The sequence below is a fragment of the Periplaneta americana genome, chromosome 15 (genome assembly GCF_040183065.1).
Source record: "Periplaneta americana isolate PAMFEO1 chromosome 15, P.americana_PAMFEO1_priV1, whole genome shotgun sequence".
Taxonomy (NCBI): domain Eukaryota; kingdom Metazoa; phylum Arthropoda; class Insecta; order Blattodea; family Blattidae; genus Periplaneta; species Periplaneta americana.
In genome coordinates, this window is record NC_091131.1 from 172,851,244 (window position 1) to 172,870,069 (window position 18,826).

The 18,826-nt window shown below is 35.1% G+C and overlaps 1 long non-coding RNA gene across 1 annotated transcript in view; it reads left to right on the forward strand.

Moving 5' to 3' along the window:
- LOC138715540 (uncharacterized) overlaps positions 1–17,821 on the forward strand; it is a 103,021-nt gene extending 85,200 nt beyond the window's left edge. The window contains exons 5-6 of the long non-coding RNA XR_011336398.1: positions 3,901–4,078; positions 7,966–17,821. This is a non-coding gene — a long non-coding RNA (uncharacterized lncRNA). The remainder of the gene's footprint in view (positions 1–3,900; positions 4,079–7,965) is intronic.
- Positions 17,822–18,826: the final 1,005 nt, after the last annotated feature.

Consider the following 18,826-nt stretch of genomic DNA (forward strand, 5'->3'; position numbering starts at 1 on the left):
AATAACGGCGAGTTAACCTGTTAGCGCGGGACTCATGACTCAAACGTTTGTTCCGTGAAATTTGTACGGAACCCTTCAATGCTTGAAAACTCGTTATTGTACGGATGGTATTAAATGGTATTTTAATATCGGTAGTTGAAAATGAGGCTATATAGTCCAAGATGGTTTACACTTTACAGTAATTAGGCTATCTTTTATAACAACTAAATAAAAGAATAGTTTGTAACACAATGATATGAAACATGAAAATATTAAAAGCTGGTTCACAATAAACCGAGAACGGAAACGGCAACGAGAACTAGAACGGAAATATTGTTAAAATAAATGTATTTAAAGGTAAGCATTCACAATTAACTATTCTGAATGCTCACATTTAAATACTGTACATTTATTTTAACATTATTTCCGTTCTCGTTTCCGTTCCCGGTTTATTGTGAACCAGCCTATATTACAGAAAACTACACTTTCTATTGGTATGCACGTTATAAATTATTGTTACAGAACAATCATTATTGTATTCTAGCCATGTTACAATATAAAATTATATAGGCCTATATGGTTTATAATAATTATCCTATATGTTATAGGAACGAGAATAACAAATTAAGAATTAATCAGATTTCTAATACTTGTACCAGTACCTAATAATAACTTACAAGACAGTAATAAATAATAACCATCATAATAATCCTGATAATCATAATCTTAATCATCCTAATGATTACGATAATAATGATGATGATAACAGTAATACTAATAATAATGATATGATGATAATGATAATAATAATAATAATAATAAAAATAATAATCGCTGTAGAGTAACGGTTAGCACACCTGACTGTGAAACGATCGGCTTCCGGTTCGAATCTTGGTTGGGACAAGTTAAGACTAGTTCACAATAAACCGAGAACGGAAACGACAACGCTAACGGAAATATTGTTAAAATAAATACATTTAAATGTGAGCATTCACAATTAACTTTCACGGTCCCGTTTCCGGGCTCCGGCAATCTTCTCGTTAATTTTGAATGTTCACATTTAAATATATTTATTTTAACATTATTTCTCGTTGTCGTTTCCGTTCCCGGTTTATTGTGAACCAGCCTTTACCTGGCTGAGGTTTCTCGCCTCAACCCATTGAGAGCAAATGCTGGGTAACTTTCGGCGCTGGACCCTGGACTCATTTCGCTGGCATTATCATCTCATTCAGACGCAGGATAGCTATAGCAGTTGATAAAGCGTCGTAAAGTAACTAGGTAATTCAATAATAATAATAATAATAACCCTCTTTTATTCTCTGTTGTTATGATAAAGCAAATATAAATGACACTCAGGAAGAAACGCAGAATAAATATGGGGGGGGGGAAGTGCCTGTTATTATTCGTTTGGGAAGCTTTTGTCATCCAGCCTGCTCTCAAAAAACTTGAAAGTTAGAATTTATAAAACAGTTATATTACCGATTGTTCTGTATGGTTGTGAAATTTGGACTCTCACTTTGAGGAACAGAGGTTAAGGGTGTTCGAGAATAAGATTCTTAGGAAGATATTTGGGGCTAAGAGGGATGGAGAATGGAGGAAGTTGCACAACGTAGAACTGCACACATTGTACTCTTCACCTGACATAATTAGGAATATTAAATTCAGAGGTTTGAAATGGGCAGAACATCTAGCATGTATGGGCGAATCCAGAAATGGATGTAGAGTGTTAGTTGGATGGCCGGAGGGAAAGGACGTTTGGAGAGGCAGAGACGTAGATGGGAAGCTAATATAAAAATGGATATGATGGTAGAGACTGAATTAATCTTGCTCAGGATAGAGACCGATGGCGGGCTTATGTGAGAGCGGCAATGAACCTCCGGGTTCCTTAAAACGCATTTGTATTTTAAGTAATTATGATCAATTTGTGAAAGGATCTACTCTATTTCGTAATTCTGTCCTTCCCCTTGCAAAAGTGTTTCCATTTCACATTCAGCATTTTATCAGTTGAGAAACAAAAATATCTTTTGTCAGAGTCTTTGGTCCTTTATAATAATATAAATAAGTATTATTTTATTTCGTCCTTACGCAGCGCAATAATTATCCATGCTGATGAAGATGCCCTTGCATAACAACGAAACATCCAGATGTGAACGCGCAATATAATAATAATACAGTCGTGTGATATCCATTACTATAGCGTATACAAAACACTATCGAATGATTAAATATGGAATGTCAACAAAATGCTGATAGCGAGAAAGTATATCATAGCTCCAACCATAACTTGTTATTGTTTTAGACTAGCTTAGGATTAGGTAATGGCTGAAAGTGCTGCATTATTTTGTTTCTCCGGAAAGGCAATAAATAGTTCATTAAAATAGTGTGACTTCTGTAAGAATGTCGACAATCATAATGTGCTCTATTATTTATTGCATACCACACTGCTGTGCCTTCTTAAATTACTTTATGAACATTAATATTTCAGAAAGAGTCACGAATTGCAGTGATGAGCGGCAATTAAGCCGGCAATCAGTGTACGCATTTCATAACGATAAGTCGGCCATGTGATAACAGGCCGGGACCTGGTATTCCTCGTTCCCGAGAGTGCCAATCTCGAGAATACGATTCTCGGAACTGGCGTTATCGGCCAGCTAGTCTCGCCTACGAGAACGAGCGGGAGTAAGAGGCTGTTTGCCCGACTCTACTGAATATAGAAAACAGTGAAAACTTAAAATAATTAGAAAAGAAACAAAAAGTGCTTATGTAGTAAGACACACAAAATCGAGTTGTTCAAAATGAAACTGAGGTATTCTTTCAAAAACTGATGTGAGTAAATCGTCACTGTTATGTGATACATCTTCTAAACTAACAATAAGTACGATAATGAAAGTGAAATGAATGACAGTATTGATCAACACCCACGTAATTAAAATAATGACTGATGAGTATGGAAATGAAATAAGTAAAATTAGATCCAGCATTCTGAGCAATAAATGAAGTAACTATTTCACCAGTCAAGGACTGAAACAATAGGCCCCTCTAGAAGATTTCAGATCCAGGGCGGTGATCGCTGAATGTACTGTAATATATTACTGACATTTAAAGTTATATTTAATTTTATTTCTTTTGTATTATTTTCTCTTTTTTACTAATTAATTCTATTTGAATATTGATTATTCGATTCTCTGTTTTCATTTTGACTAATTTTCACATATCATTATTTATGTAGAGGGGGCAACATTTCTTTAGTTGCCTGAGGTGGCAGAAATTATAAACACAGTCTGCATCAACCTTGTTGAATTATATCGGGACCAGGAAATTTTTGGAAAAATCATGGAACTCGGCTGTTTGGAAACTTCGAATAAATACATAAAACTTGTATACGAATCCTCTGTTGCCAAATATTGAAGTGTTCGTGCTAATCTTTCATGAACAGGTATTGCTTCTCACCAGTCTGTCTTTCTTGCAAAGTGTTAGCCTATTTTGCATAGTAACATTTCAAAGCCTGTTGCTGAAATTAAACAAAGTTTTAAAACTATCCCTCTAAATTTAACGTAAGTAATTAAACAAGTCAATGCTTCTATTCTATAGCAATTGCGACTTTTGTATATTGGAATCTGTAACAATCACCCTTTATTTTTTAACTTTATCTTTGTTAGACACCCCATAATAACTGCTGCACTTACTATAATAAATCGTCTACCATTATTCAGAATAACCAGCAAACACGAATGTTCCCTGACCATTTGCTGATTATTTGTATGTTGCTCCAAACAGTGAAAGTTCACTCCATCAGTAGTTCATTGTTCGTTCCCTATGTGTGTACGCACCTTTATTGATGTCACTAATGAGGTTCAGACCTATCTTCGGACAGTTGATAAACAAATAAATGTATAGTAAAATATTGATGTTTGCATTAAGGAACGCACTCGGGACAATTCTAAAAAGGCAGAAGGCTTCCGTGAACAGTTCAATACTTGCAGTGCAGAATATATGGAAGAAATCTTGTCACCTCACTTTGGTGGCATATTGCAGTTTGTGAAGGAAGGTGAAGTGCTGGTTGACAAGGGACAAGCAGATGAACTGAAAAATCATGAAAGTGAGTATCTTTGTTGCATATCATTTAATTTTGTTACTGCCACTATAGATATTAGATACTTCCAACATGTTGTTATGGCTGGTTCTACCGGTCATCAGTTTTGTTATGATCAGTTCTGACACCAAAATTATTGTGGCTCTACTTATATAATCAGAAAGGTAATGGTCGAGCTATTATCTTAGATTGGTACTGCGTTTACAAGACAGGATCTTATAAAGTACATGACAGTGGCACTGTCGTCAACTCTTTTGAAACTCATTCTCGGAAGTCTTATTTAATAACATGCAAAATTATGATAAACAATCATGCGAGTCATACAAATGCTTCATAAGTTGATCTGGAGCTGTCGAGATTTCCTAGCACGAATCTGTTGACCACTGATGATGGGTCCTTCAACAAATTCTAACTTTTCTTCCTCTCGATGGATAAAATTGCTAGATTACAAAGCCTTGTGCTTGACATGGCTGTCCTGGTATAAGATTTTATTCGTCATGATGCAGAAAAATTCCTTTCTGCAGATGCAGTCGTGATGGGACAGATCAGTAGGCCTATAATTTGTAACACTTGGAATAGTTCCTGGAATGCCAAACCCATGCTTATGTTCTGTAGTTTAGAATATAGGTCACACACATGTTTTGATTTAATATTCACAGGGAATACTTTCTCTAGAAGTTCCTTGTTTATGTTTAACACAAAATTTGAAGATCCATACAAGTCAGCCAGTTCTGGCAGCGTCTTGAAGTTCATGAAATCAGAAGAATTTGGATCACCAACTGATACTGCTTCGCAGAAAACAGAATTTTCTTCAAACCATCTTTTCATTTCTGATATGACATTATCAAGTATATTATATAAACTTGCTGTCAGCAAAATCTTATCTTGTTGTTCTGAATTGGAACTTTTCAGCGTAGCGTCACCATCATCAGTAATGAAATAGTCTCTTACCAGAGACTGAGGTGATTGATTTAATTTAATTATGGTTTATTTAACGACGCTCACAACTGCAGAGGTTATATCAGCATCGCTGGTGTGCCGGAATTTTGTCCTGTTCTTTTACATGCCAGTAAATCTACTGACATGAGCCTGTGGCATTTGAGGTGATCAATGATTTCTTTTTTCTTGTGCAGAGACACTGATTCCGAAACTTCTGTCATACAAACAGCACTAGAATAAAATTCTTGGAATTTTTCTTTGTTTCGGAGCTTTGAAAAGTTTTCTATCATTGCCTTAATGAGGGACGAACATTTACTAATATCCATTTTTGAAGACTGAGGTGCTTCCGATAATGAATTTGCAAGAGCAAGAACATGATCTAAATAAACCAAATAAAATAAGGTGTCAATGAACGCATTTTTGACTTCTTATCTTAATTATTGCTCTGGATCCATGGTTTATTTTTGATGTTGAGTGTTTTCCGTAAAAAAGAACTGAAAATTCACAAATTTTTTTGGGCCCTGGCCCACCCATTGGCTGCGTCACTGACGACAATTTCATTACTTTTTGCACTGTTAAGTAAGAATGCAATGATTATTTTTTGCACTAAAGTAAACAAGGTCTTATTTGCAGCTTGTTTCATGGACATTCTTTCATGCTTGTGTTAGTTGTTCCAGATGTTGTCTTAAAATTAAGTCGTAAGTGACATGGAGGTATCAGAAATAACAGAGAATATAGCTATGCAGAATGCTAGTATAAAGAAAATAAAATTTTTTGATGTACTTCTAACTCATCGAAAAGAATACAGATCATGAGTCAAATAAATTACAGAAGACGCTTGTTTAAGTGTTGAGGATTGAGATGTTCTCAGAATATTTTACTTATAGAAGGGAGTAGATTAATGAGTGAATGAAATCTAATGGCTTTCTGTGCTACATAGAATGCTCACCTGACAGGACATCATTGTAAATACTATGAGGTCCTACAAGAAATATTAATTGATTTTTTTTAATTAGTACAGCATAAGTTTTGGGTATTTCAGAAGTGACGCATGTATTTCTGATAAATTTAGAACCAATATATCTCAACTTGAATTAGAAATAAACAATGATAAAGATGCAACTCAGGTACACAATTTGAATAGGCAAAAACGACAGCGACTCAAAATGAACTACATAAGAGGAAAAGAGATACTGTGTATGAGGTAAAGTGTTCTGAATGTTTGGATACCTTTCAAGTCCAGAACGGTTTCGAACAAAGCGCATGATGAAGTATGCTTAATGTTGTGGTATTCCTGTTTTGAAATTTTTCCTGACTCTATGTGTGAATTCAATATGTTCTATGAATCCTGCTGATGACAGACAACAAATTTTATTGTGATTCGATTTTTCCATTTCTTAGTGCATATAGTGAAGAAATTTTGTTTGTTGGCAACATTTCCAATAAGAGGCCATTAGTACCTCAAGTGCAATAATAATGTAGAATTTATAAACCAGAAGATAAGATGTGAGTTTCCTGATGACTAGTGACATGAGATTGCTAATCCTAGGAAGGAACCTGAACCATTCTTCATAGTTGATTACAAGATAGAAGAAGTACTTTATGGATGGGGAGAATTTCTGAATAGCTACTGCAAAAAGAAAGCCCTTTTGCCTAGAGGTCCATTGCAATCTACAATGTAAAATAAGATACCGTACTAAAAATATGTTCCTGATTATCATCAAGCGGACGATATGAAAGCTATATAGTGAGTTTCTATTTTATTTGTCAAAATTATTTTATCTTTAATTTTATTTATCGCATTTTAATTTCAAATGCTATTAAACATCCAAATTAGTCTATAATAGTCATTTTCTAACATTATTTTAATTATATTTCAAGCCACTAAAAAGAAATCAGAAGAACAATGCGAAAGAGTTGAAAATGTTCAACTGCTTTATATGATGACATATTTCAAGTCCTGCACTGTGACGTGTTCTCAGACATTCTGCCTAAGACTCGCATTACAGAATCTGTGCTGGTTTGAGTCCTCATGGGGAAAGAAATTTTCTCATGAAATTTCGGCCAGTGTATGGGACCGGTGCCCACCCAGTATCATGATGCACTTGGGAAGCTATGATAGGTAGCGAAATCCGGTTGCAAAAGCCAGCTATAATGGCTGGGGGATCATCGTGCTAACCACATGGTACCTCCATTCTGATTGGATGATCGTCCACCTGTGTTTCGGCATGTGGACGTGAGGCCAGCAACTGGCTGGTTGGTCATGAGCTGTAGCGCCAAGGATTATTAGATTTGAAAACGGCAACATTCAATAACTTTCAAATAAAGAAGCAGTCCTGCAGTACAAGACCAATGAAAGGAAAAGGAGAATTATATTTTGAAATTATGTATAAAACGATCAAAAGCAAATTAAATGTCTGAGGTAGAAGTGGTGTTTCACTATAATGCACGCTGTATCCCATGTATCTCGAAGATTCATATTTGGAACTTGATCGTTCTTATTTTGGAAGTTTACACATTGTTTCTTTATATTACATTTTCCATTGTTGCCATCCAAATTTAGAACAAAATGGCATTGTATAATTAATAAGAAATAATCGTTCTTTACATTCCACCACGTCAATTTATATTATATACACATATAACTAAGTACTAAAACTTTAAAATTCGTTTTTTTCGAAACTTTCTGAAATGGACCTTGATCGTTATTCCTGTGTACCCTTCAGATGTTAACAGAAAATGAGAGAATTGAAATTCCGATGATAGGATTTGGTGACACAAAGCATAGACCTATACAACAAGAGGTATGCCACCTATTTCTGAATCCTCTCATTTTTCCTGATGAGTGATGACTGGAACTTGAGAGCTCAAAATTTAGTAAACATAGCCAGTCCTAATGACTGTATATTTTGCAAAATGTTCTGAAAGGTTAAAAGTTTATATCTTCTTTCCAGAAAAAGCATTGGCACTTGTTCAGTCTTTCTCTGCGGGATGGAAACGATCTTTGGAGGAGTTGAATCGAGAGATCCTGTCTTCATTTCCCAATTTGGTGACTGGTTCCTCACTTCTGCAGTTGGCTCTCACCCAGTTGGTACAGTACTATCTCCGTTTCCAAAAATTATTAACACCAAATGCTCGTGCACAGCTGACGAATATTCATCACATGAAGGTGGAGCTAAAGAAATACAAGACAAATTTCTGAATATATATTTTGGCTGCTGTGATAGGTAAATGAGGGAACAGTTTCATGAAGAGCTTAATATATTTAAGTTAGGAATATTTGACTTTTTTAAATTAATATATTTAAATATTTGTTACATCTGAATTGTGTATATATAATCACTGTTTAATTAATCATATATGAACAATTAATGTGTTGATATAATTTTTGTTTTAGTGTTTGAATGCTAGATATCCATTTGCAGTAATGTGGTTCAGATGTTATTTATGAATTCTTTACAAAAATAGGAACAAGATTTAAAATTGGAATCATATCATAGTTGAGCATTTTCTCAAATCACGTGCGACAATCATACTGCTTTTGTGGTGCTTCAGTTTGTAGAAGTTGTACCAGTTAGTGTCTGCAATGTTTGAACATGAGAGAGACAACAAGACATTAAAAATTTCGTCTTATTTCATATGAAAAACTAATCGCAAGATCTGTGCTAAAATGCTTAAGCGGTTAAAACATGAATGGGTGGGAGGGGAGAACAGAGAATATTTTTTAACAAGGTGGAACAAACACGACAGCCTCCTCCTAAATTGGCAAATATCGAACTTCGTTGTACTTGACAAACTTGAATCAAACATAGCGCCTGTAATGCACAATGCTAATACCAACTGTATTAAATGAATGTAGTGTAGCAAGTTTTTAACAACATATACAGGATGTAAAAAGAAAGTTACAAGCTTCGGTGGTAGGTAAGTGCATACTACGTGATCATATTTTGTTAAATGAACCCATGTCCAGAAACATTTTGTTTACATGCTAGCATCTCTGAAATGTGGAAGAAAACATAGGCAGTACAGATCACAAAAACTAGGAAAGAAGTTGAAAAGGCAATTGAAATACTGTAAGTAAACATTATTTTAATCAACTACAGAAGATGCTCTAAATGGCTGCCACCAACTTCGATACATTTTGTGCATCTCCTGGTTATGTCATGTCGAACTCTTGGAAATATTCTTGGCATATCTAGGATGACTCCAGCTACTACCTGAATTCGTGCCACAAGATCTTGTTGTGTCTCCATGGGAGTCTCGGTTTCCATGTACAAAGAAATCCAATGGTGTCAGGTCAGGTGAGCGAGGGGGCCAGACTTTTGGGGCTGGGTCTCTGGACATGGGTGCAATTTTAATTTCAATTGTCTTTTTTACTGTACTTCTTTCCTAGTTTTTGTGATCCATACTGCCTATATTCTCCTCCACATTTCAGAGATGTTAGCATGTAAACAAAGTGTTTCCAGACATGAGTTTATTAACAAAATATGATCACGTAGTATGCACTTACCTACCACCGAGCCTTGTAGCATGTATTTTTTTACACCCAGTATAGTGGAGGGGTATAAGTTCATATATCCTACTCCGTAAGATTTTAAATGAAGGAACAGCATGACTACTGAGCATGTACAGCTTATGAGTGAGAGGTGTTTTGTCTGAATCTGTGGCAGAGAGCCTGTGCAAAGTCACCATTTCAAGATGTATGACGTAACTCTGTAACTTGTCTCAGGTCGGTTCTACAGCAATTGTCCTAATAAACTTTTTTGTTCCTAATAAGATAAAGAATAAAAAGGGTAAGGGTATATTTTTTATACCTTTCATAATTTCTGCGATATTGCTGAATGTGTGGAAACTAATTTAATTATCATCATACTCGTTGTCATCATCATTTTCAGGGATTAAGCCTTGCATGGCCAGTTCCAAATTTCATGAATTAGAATTGTTGTACCCACCTCTTCTTAAGTCGGCCAACATATCTTCTATCCTTATAATTTAATGTTAATTTCATAATGCGGTGTTCCTGTATCTGACCTCTATATTCCTTCCGGCATTTCTGTATTGGTGTATATTTTTATTTGTTGATTTGCAGATATATAATTCTCTCCTGATATCCTTGTTCCTGTTCTTGTCTAGTAGAGTATATCCAGCAACATTTCTTAAAAATCTAATTTCTTCGGCCTCAATTTTTCTTTCCTTATTCTTGCTTAATTCCATAATTCTGAACTTCACTTTAACTGCCATTAATTCATACAGTTTTAGTTTAGTTTCCTTTCCAGTATTCTTAAGTTATCTTTTTATTGTGCTGCACACATAATTAAATGTAATGTCTCGAATACCCCACGCACTTTTCTTTCCAAAATAAAGTAAAAAATACGGGTACTTGGCTTATTCTAAGTAAAGTTGGCAACATTGCCCAATTTTCCTCCTGCGGAACTCCTAAGGTGATAGTACATACCACTAACTTTCTACGTGAGTATGTCAATATTGTTAACATTGTTAATTGGGATTTGAGTTAGCAGTACAAGTGTCCGAATTAAGTTCAAGTGTGATAAATGTATAGTTTGTGCGTCTTATATTTTCAATTCTCAAAATCAGTACCATCTTAACCAAACTCTTCAACCAGATCATAGAGGGTATTACTATTCCACCAGAATGGACCTTATCATATATAAGTACAATATACAAAGAGGAACCCAATGAATTATCGAGGTATCAATGTCTTGGCATCAGTGAGTAGGATACTCAGTAAAATAATCAAGATATGATTGGAGTCTTTAGTACAAAATAAGATATCCAAAGAGCAAGCTGGATTTACAACAGACAAGTCCTGTGTAGACCATATATTTACAATTAGACAGATGATGGAAAGAATGTTAACCAAAGGAAAAGAGATACATTTTATCTTCATTGATCTAGAAAAGGCATATGACACAGTACCAGTTAATCGACTTTGGACTGCCCTACAAAAAACTGGAGTCCCAAATCCTCTCATAGACCTCATAAGGAGAATGTATAAGTGTATAGTATGTGTCAAAATGGGGGAAAATCTATCAGCAGAATTTTGTACTACAAAAGGTTTGAGGCAAGGGTGTGGAATGTTACCAACTTTATTTAAAATCTTCCTAGAGAATGCCTCGAAGAAATGGAATGACTCATGCAGAAGTATGGGCATCAATATTAATAACCATATGTTGCATATTTGCCGACGACCAGGTAATAGTAGGACAAGATCAGTAAGATATTGAGTGTGTAAAAGTTTCGCAAGCTTGTAAGTGAGTATAGACTACACGAATTGAAAGTGAGTTTTATGAAGACAAAATATATGGTTGTTGGAGGGAAAGGAGAGGACTTGGTTGTAAATGGTGTAACAATTAAGAATGTCAGCCAGTTTAAATATTCAGGATCAATTATAGATAGCTCTGGTACTTGTGAAAAGAACAATAACTAGAAAAGAGAAAAATAACTAGATCCTTGAATGGTATCCTTTGGAACTGAGAAATGACAAAAACAACTAAAAAATGTATCTTGAAAACAGTGGTAGAGAGTGTCCTTATATATGGGTCAGAGTTTTGGACTTTGAATGACAGATGGAGGAAAAAGTTGGAGATCACTGAGATGGATGGGTTACGTTGAAGTATGAGAGTGTCTTGGTTGCAGCATGTAAGAAATGATTTTATTAGAGCAGAGATGGAAGCAAGAGAAATTATAGTAAACAGGACTGAAAAACGGATACTGCAGTGGTATGGACATGTACAAAGAATGGAGGAGGAGAGATGGCCCAGACGGATAATTCATTGGTCCCCCACAAGGACAGAAGAACTCGTTTAAGTTGGTGTGATAGTGTGAAAAAAGTTATTAAATTCGACTTAGAAGATGGACAGTGGAATGATAGATCCTTATGGTGAACAGGAATTAGAAGCAACCGTTGAAAAGTGGATAGCTGAATTAAGAAGAAAATCAGTGCCACTAAAGTATGAGATTGTGATCCTTTACTTACAGCAAATATCTTAAAATGATCAAAGATGCGGAGGAACATGGAAATCGTAATGCATGCTAATAATGTTTCAGGATATCATGTTAAGATTAAGACGACAGCTGACATGTGTGCAGTGTGTGTATGCATAAGATGGGTTTGAAATGCGTCCTATTCCAGTACAAAATATATTAATTTATTAACTGAACTGTATTTGTGTTTTAATTTGTCGTGAATACATTTTTTTCGAAGTTCCATTTTTTTAATTTGTGTTTGTTTTATTTTTATTTTTTTGCCTTTCAAAAGTGGGGTGTGCAGCTTATGCGAGGACTTGAAGTATTCGAGAAAATATGATAAATGTATTTATAATGTCTTCCTTGTATGGCTCTTATGGTTGTGAAAAGGACACCTTTATCTTACAGTACGATTATTTAGTCCTGGTAGTTGCCGGCAGTGTGTGCCTGGGTCAGGCGAGTCCATTTAGTTATGCCAAGGGATGTTTGGGTTAGTCAGTCGCTTGTCTTCAGAGCGATCGGATGTCATGTGTGCGGTATAGCGGTATGTTTCTAGTACAGTTAAGCTTAACTGCATTCCTTTACTGACCACTCACTCTTATCTCTACTCCTATTACTTCCCCTCTTTTGCCTCGTCGAGCTGTCAGACTAAATAATCAGTCTGTACATCTTTTCTTCTTTCTCAATCTTTTTCAATCTGCCATCAATTAAATTTTTGCAAATATATTATTATTGTTGTTATTATTATTATTATTATTATTATTATTATTATTATTATTATTATCATTATCATTATCATTATCATCATCATCATCATCACTACTATTAAATGTTGCGTTATACCTTTTTGTTTCATTATAATCCATAATGTGATTTTATTAAAATTATCAAAAGTTTCTTTAAAATCCATAAAAACCGTGCATGTTATGTTAAACTCTGATTTTAATTATTTGATTGTGAATATGCATTCTGCATAAACTCTGCATTTTCAGAATCCATCTTGAACTTCTAAAGTAGTATATATTAATATCTATTATTATTTCCAACTAGTTTATTTTATTATTGTCGCATATGTTTTATAATACAACATATATACAAAATGCTGATTCCTCTGTAGTTGTTATATTTATATCTGTGCCTTTTTTTCAGTTAGGTATATGACCGAATTTTAAGATATGTTTAATAGATTTAATGTGCAGTAGGCCTACATGGGCAATTCCAAAGTAACGGACGTAACTCTCAGACTTGTTATTTGGGGAAAACATCTGGATTGTTTCAAACTTGATACACATCTATAAAAACAAATTTTACCACAGATGTATCTAATACCAGTGCATCAATGTATGAAGTGTGAATGGACCTAACCATTGTTGTCTTTATATAATAATATATAGTTGAAACGTAACTGATGTAACAAAGAAAGGACAAGGTAATTTCTACACTAAATTAAATGTCTGATTTATCTGAAAGTATAGCAGATATTTATTCCAATTTTTTTTTACTTTAAAGTAGACATCATAAATGTTATGGTGGTACTATTTTAAAAGTATACCACTCTAATTTATCTTGGCATTCTTCAAGGAAATATAAGCGTAACGGATGTAACTCAACAATTGTAACGGACGTAACAACTGAATATTTATGTTGAAAATGAAAAGAGTCCTCTTGTATTGCCAGGTACAGGTGCATTTATCTTTCTAACAATGTCATCAGGTGAGTACCATATTTCATCTTCCATTTGTGGCCATACCCATCCACATCTGGCTAGATGCATAACCCGTACACGCAACTCTCCATTCCCATTGATATCAGTCACAATCTCATAAAATTCATTATTTTCATTAATTACAACAAAATCATCTCTTTTAAATATGGTATTCAAGCCTACATTCTGTTCTGTATCTGGTGGCGAGAGACATATCCTTAAATGGTCTCTGGTATTCTTTAATATTGATTTCACAAGCTTGGAACACATTCCTTTTAGAATCATGTAGAAAATAGTGGAAATTCTTAAGACCAGGAATGGGGGCAGTGTTAGTCTTCGATCATTCATGTTGCTTCTGCTATCTGCATAAATCTAGTTTCTTCTTTTGTACAAAAATAATTTTGATTTTCTCGAACACTGCCAGTGCAGCTTCAAAGAATTCCATAGCATTGTGATTGTGATTTTCCTTTGAAGGATTGCTCTCCACACAGCCCTTTTTATGGTACGACCTAAGCTATCCACTGGGCCTTTCCCGTGAGCAGTGCCAAAAAAGTCCAGGTTACTTCCTTCAAACCTGAGTGCAATAGAGTTGGGTTTGTGACTATAGTCAGTGTATATCGATTTTTAAATTGACTTGCAACACCATCAGAGCAAAGGTGAATTTTTTAAATGTTTGGATGACTCTCGTCATGGGTACTAAGAATGATTTGATTGAATTCAAGAACAGCATATTTGTCATATTGTAAAGCCATCACTTACTACAACATAACAAGCAGATTGATTGTCTTGTGTGATGATGCATGTATAGAGTGTTACCTCTTGTGTAATCCAATGTGCAGACATAAGCTCATCCTGCTGACGTATATTGAAGTTTTCTGAAAAATCGACATGCATGATAGCTTCACCATGTGCAAGAGATGATTTCATTGATTTGATAGCTCTTAAGTGAGTTTTTGCTATGAAACAGTGGCGCCTCATCATTATAGTTGTTCAAGAAGAGCAATATTAGCCTCACGAACAGTACAAGAAATGGCAGTCTTCTTGCTTTCTGCATTCCATTGATAGTAGGTAATAGTAGAATTTAGATCAACATTCTTCACCCATTCTGAAACAAAAGCTTCAGCATCTCCACACTTATTGCATTCACCTAAACAGCAACTTGGTATCCACAAGCATACAGAATCTTTGACAATAATATCTACCTTTGGAAGATTACAGCCAAGTACATGAAATGCATCAAGCAGGAACTGAAAATTCTCATGATACTTGCAGCAACATACGGCATGGTCTTTCTCAGACATTACCCTTACATGAGTTGGTCTTAAATTAGCAAAAGTTGACTTCCCTGTCTTCAGTCTCGGATTTTCTTCTTTAAAATGTATGTATGCTTCCATGACATTCATATTTAAAATTCTCTTCTGCACAGTTGTCTTCTTTCCTTCCTGTTTTATAGTGATAAAATGTTTCATTCCTGGAGATTGCCTTATTTTTTGTTTCCGAATTTTCATCAGGTAGCCTTCTGTGTGTCACAAGGTTTATAAATCCAAAAGATTGAGACAATTTTTTCACTACAGCTTCTTTCTTTCTTGGAGATTGGGGTAGCACTTTCTTCACTCTCTTTTTAGAGCTTTGCCAAAGGACTGTGGTGACTCAAATGATTTTGAGGAACTGCTGTCAGTTGTCTGTTGATTGTCACTCGCTTGTTTACATTTCCGCATTTCTGCCATTCTGTTTCTTGATTTCGCTGCTTCTGCTCGCCTTTTGCTACGATTCAATCCAGATCTTCTATTTCTCTGATCTTCTACATTTTCTTCCTTATTTCTTCAGATTTTTCTGCACTCAATCTGGATCTGTATTTTCTCATTCTTTCTGCAGGTGTCATTGGTTTCTTTTTAGTATTTTCTATAGGCATGTGGTCCATCTGGGGGAAAGGAAGCTTATTTTGCATTTATAGGTTATGGGGCATATGTTGTTAATGCTACAAATACAACATAAACTATGTTACGTCTGTTACATTAAGTATGTTACATCTGTTACAGTTCATAACTACCAAAGTAAATGAGTTATGAACAAATGACATACCATTCCATAATCATTACATAATCCATTAGAAATCTGGTAATTATCACAAATATACCTATCTTGAGTGCTGAAATATAAAAAAAATTATCGAAAATCGTAACTGACGTAACATCAAATATGTGGTATTTTAATGCTTTTATAAATCCATAAACCACATGTCATACTACTTATCGACATAGCAATTCTGAAAGTACATTTCCTCAACTTGATTTTAGTGCCACATTAGTTTCACCTTACCTTTGTTTCCAGAAAAGAACAGAAGATATTTAGTGATAATAGTCAGTGTCCAACTGAAGCTCTGATGTCATTATTGAAATGAAGCAATATGGCAGCATGTCATGTGACACATTATTGCCAACTCTTGTTTTAGAAACTACAGATCATCCCTTAATTGGAGGGTAACTTTTTGTTTTAATAACAGAACTTCTTTTTTTCATCGATCATGTCCACTTTTCATTGGAATTGCCCTAGACTAGTTTTACACACAACAGCACTCATGGGCATTCTCATTGACAGCAGTAGGAGATGACTTGCATTATCAAAGGAAAGGGATCTGTACCCCATTTCTAGTAGTCAACAAGTCACAGGTATTTTCAAAATTATGCACTTCTCAGAGGTTACAATCACAGTTCAGTGATGGTGGTGTCCACTTCAGTTACGGAGTCCATGTAGTTTCCTATAACATGGTCGAAATTCTCCTATCTGAGGGTGTTGCAACCCTCCAAGTCTGATAATGAGCGGTACTTGTACAATTGTCTGAGCAGACTTCTGGACGTATCCCTTTAGTTTGTTCTTCTCAACTGTGTTTCCAGTTGCTCACCTTCCATCTGTAAATCTTGACCATTCTTCCCAGTTCTTTTTATTTTTGTTGAAGTTATTGCATCCTTAGCTTATTAACCCATGTTGGCCTTCACTTTCACGCCTTCTGTCGAAAATTGTTAGTCATTTTTAAGACCAGTAAAATATATTTAGTAACAATGTGTATCACCATGGTACAGTAGATGCCCTTGATTTGGGACAATGCTCAGCTATTATCTGTGTGTGTGTGTGTGTGTGTGTATTTGTGTGTGCGAGTGTGCATGCATTTTAAAATTTTAACAGAGCTGCTGCTGTTTTAACAAAGCTAAAATGCAGTACTTAAGGAGTTAGGTACAGCTTACAGGAGTAAAAATGTTTGGAAATATTAATCTTTTTCCTCCATTACTGTATCTTGTCCAATAATGAAAATTGGTATGTGTAAAACACTGTCCTTCTGCTATATGAAAAAAAAAAATATATATATATTTTTACGATTTAAAAAAATTATTATTTTTTCTTCAGAATTCAAAATGGTGGCAATTCACTGTACAGTGATGAAGCATTTCCCTCCTAATTCATAAACTTGTTAACTTTTTCATGTTCTCTCCCTTTTATTTTATTGCTGAGACCCATGTTTACAATATCATGCTCTTTCAACTACAGTCCTTAATAAATAATATTTTTTTTATTTTGTGTTAGAAGAAAATACTGATATTTGACCATATATTAAATGAATTTATTTTTTATCACACAATCTATCAAAGGCAGAGAAGTGATTCTGCATCATATTGTAGATATGACATGCATAAATGCATATAAAACATTTCATTACAATGTTGGATAGTTTTTGAGTTGTGAGGGAAACGCTTCATCCTTGCACAGTGAACTGCCATCATTTTGAATTTTGAAGAAAAAAAATGTAAATATTTTTTTAAAATCGTAAAAGTATTTTTTTCATATAGCAGGACAGTGCTTTACATATACTAATTTCCATTATTGTACAAGGTACAGTAATGGAGGAAAAACATGTTGAATATTTCCAAAATTGTATTGCTGTAAGCTGTACCTAACCCCTTAAACAAAGAAGTGAGCTGGAAGTATCCCTCAGTGCACAGATGCATAATATTAATAAAGAATGACTGGTAGAATGCTAGTGTAATTAGGTAAACATTGCAGTTTAAATAATTTTACATGCAGTGTAAAAATGAAATATGAACATGAACAAACGAATAAAGAAACCTCAATAAAAAGTACTTTACATTTTCTTCTAAGTTTTCATGTAAAATTTCACCCTCGGATCTAGGAGAGATGGCTGTGCGCAATTTCCAATCACTAAATTGTGCACCAATATACCTGGGTTAAATCCCAAATCTTTCCGCAGTGACATGTTGATTGTAATTCGTCCGTAGGATGGGGATGTTAAGACTGGCGGCCCCCTTGGTGCTATTCGATAGGAGTGGGCTATGTGCTGGCACCGGGTTTCCCCTTCTCACTTCATTATCATAATCATCATCATCACCCATACCCTACACTACACTTACACATACACTCACCCTAGTACCCGACATAACTCTTCACAGATACACATCATGCGCAACGTGGCCCGCCTAAGTGGTGTGCAACTTGAAAATGGGTCACAGTCCTGCCATCTATCCGCAATATGCGGAACGCGAATCACGCAAGTGAAGTGGGTAGGCATTAGATACACATAAATTTTCTGAAAATGTTGTATACATTGTGTGTACCGGTACGTGTGTGTCTAATGCCTACCCTCTTCACTTAACGTGATTCGGGTTCCACATACTGCAGATAGATGGCAGGACTGTGACCCATTTTTTTTTTTCAAGTTGCACACCACTTCGGCAGACCACGTTATGCATGATGTGTATCTGTGAAGAGTTATGTCGTGTTTTTAGGTGAGTGTGTGTGTAAGTGTTCGTGTAAGTGTATTGTAGAGAATGGGTGAGGAAGGGAGAAGGGGAAACCTGTGCTGGCTTGTAGCCTACTTCTGTCGAATAACACCAGGCTTAACGTCCCAATCTGATGGATGAATCACTATCAACAGCGACATATGCACTGCAGAGAGATTTGGGATTTAACCCAGGAATATTGGTGCTCAATGTAGTGATTAGTACACAGTATATTTTATTGTAACAAAGGGTTGGTTTTGTGTGGAATAAAAAATCATTTCAGTACGGAAAAACGAATATAATGTCTAGTAGTTCAGTTGGGAATGGCTACAG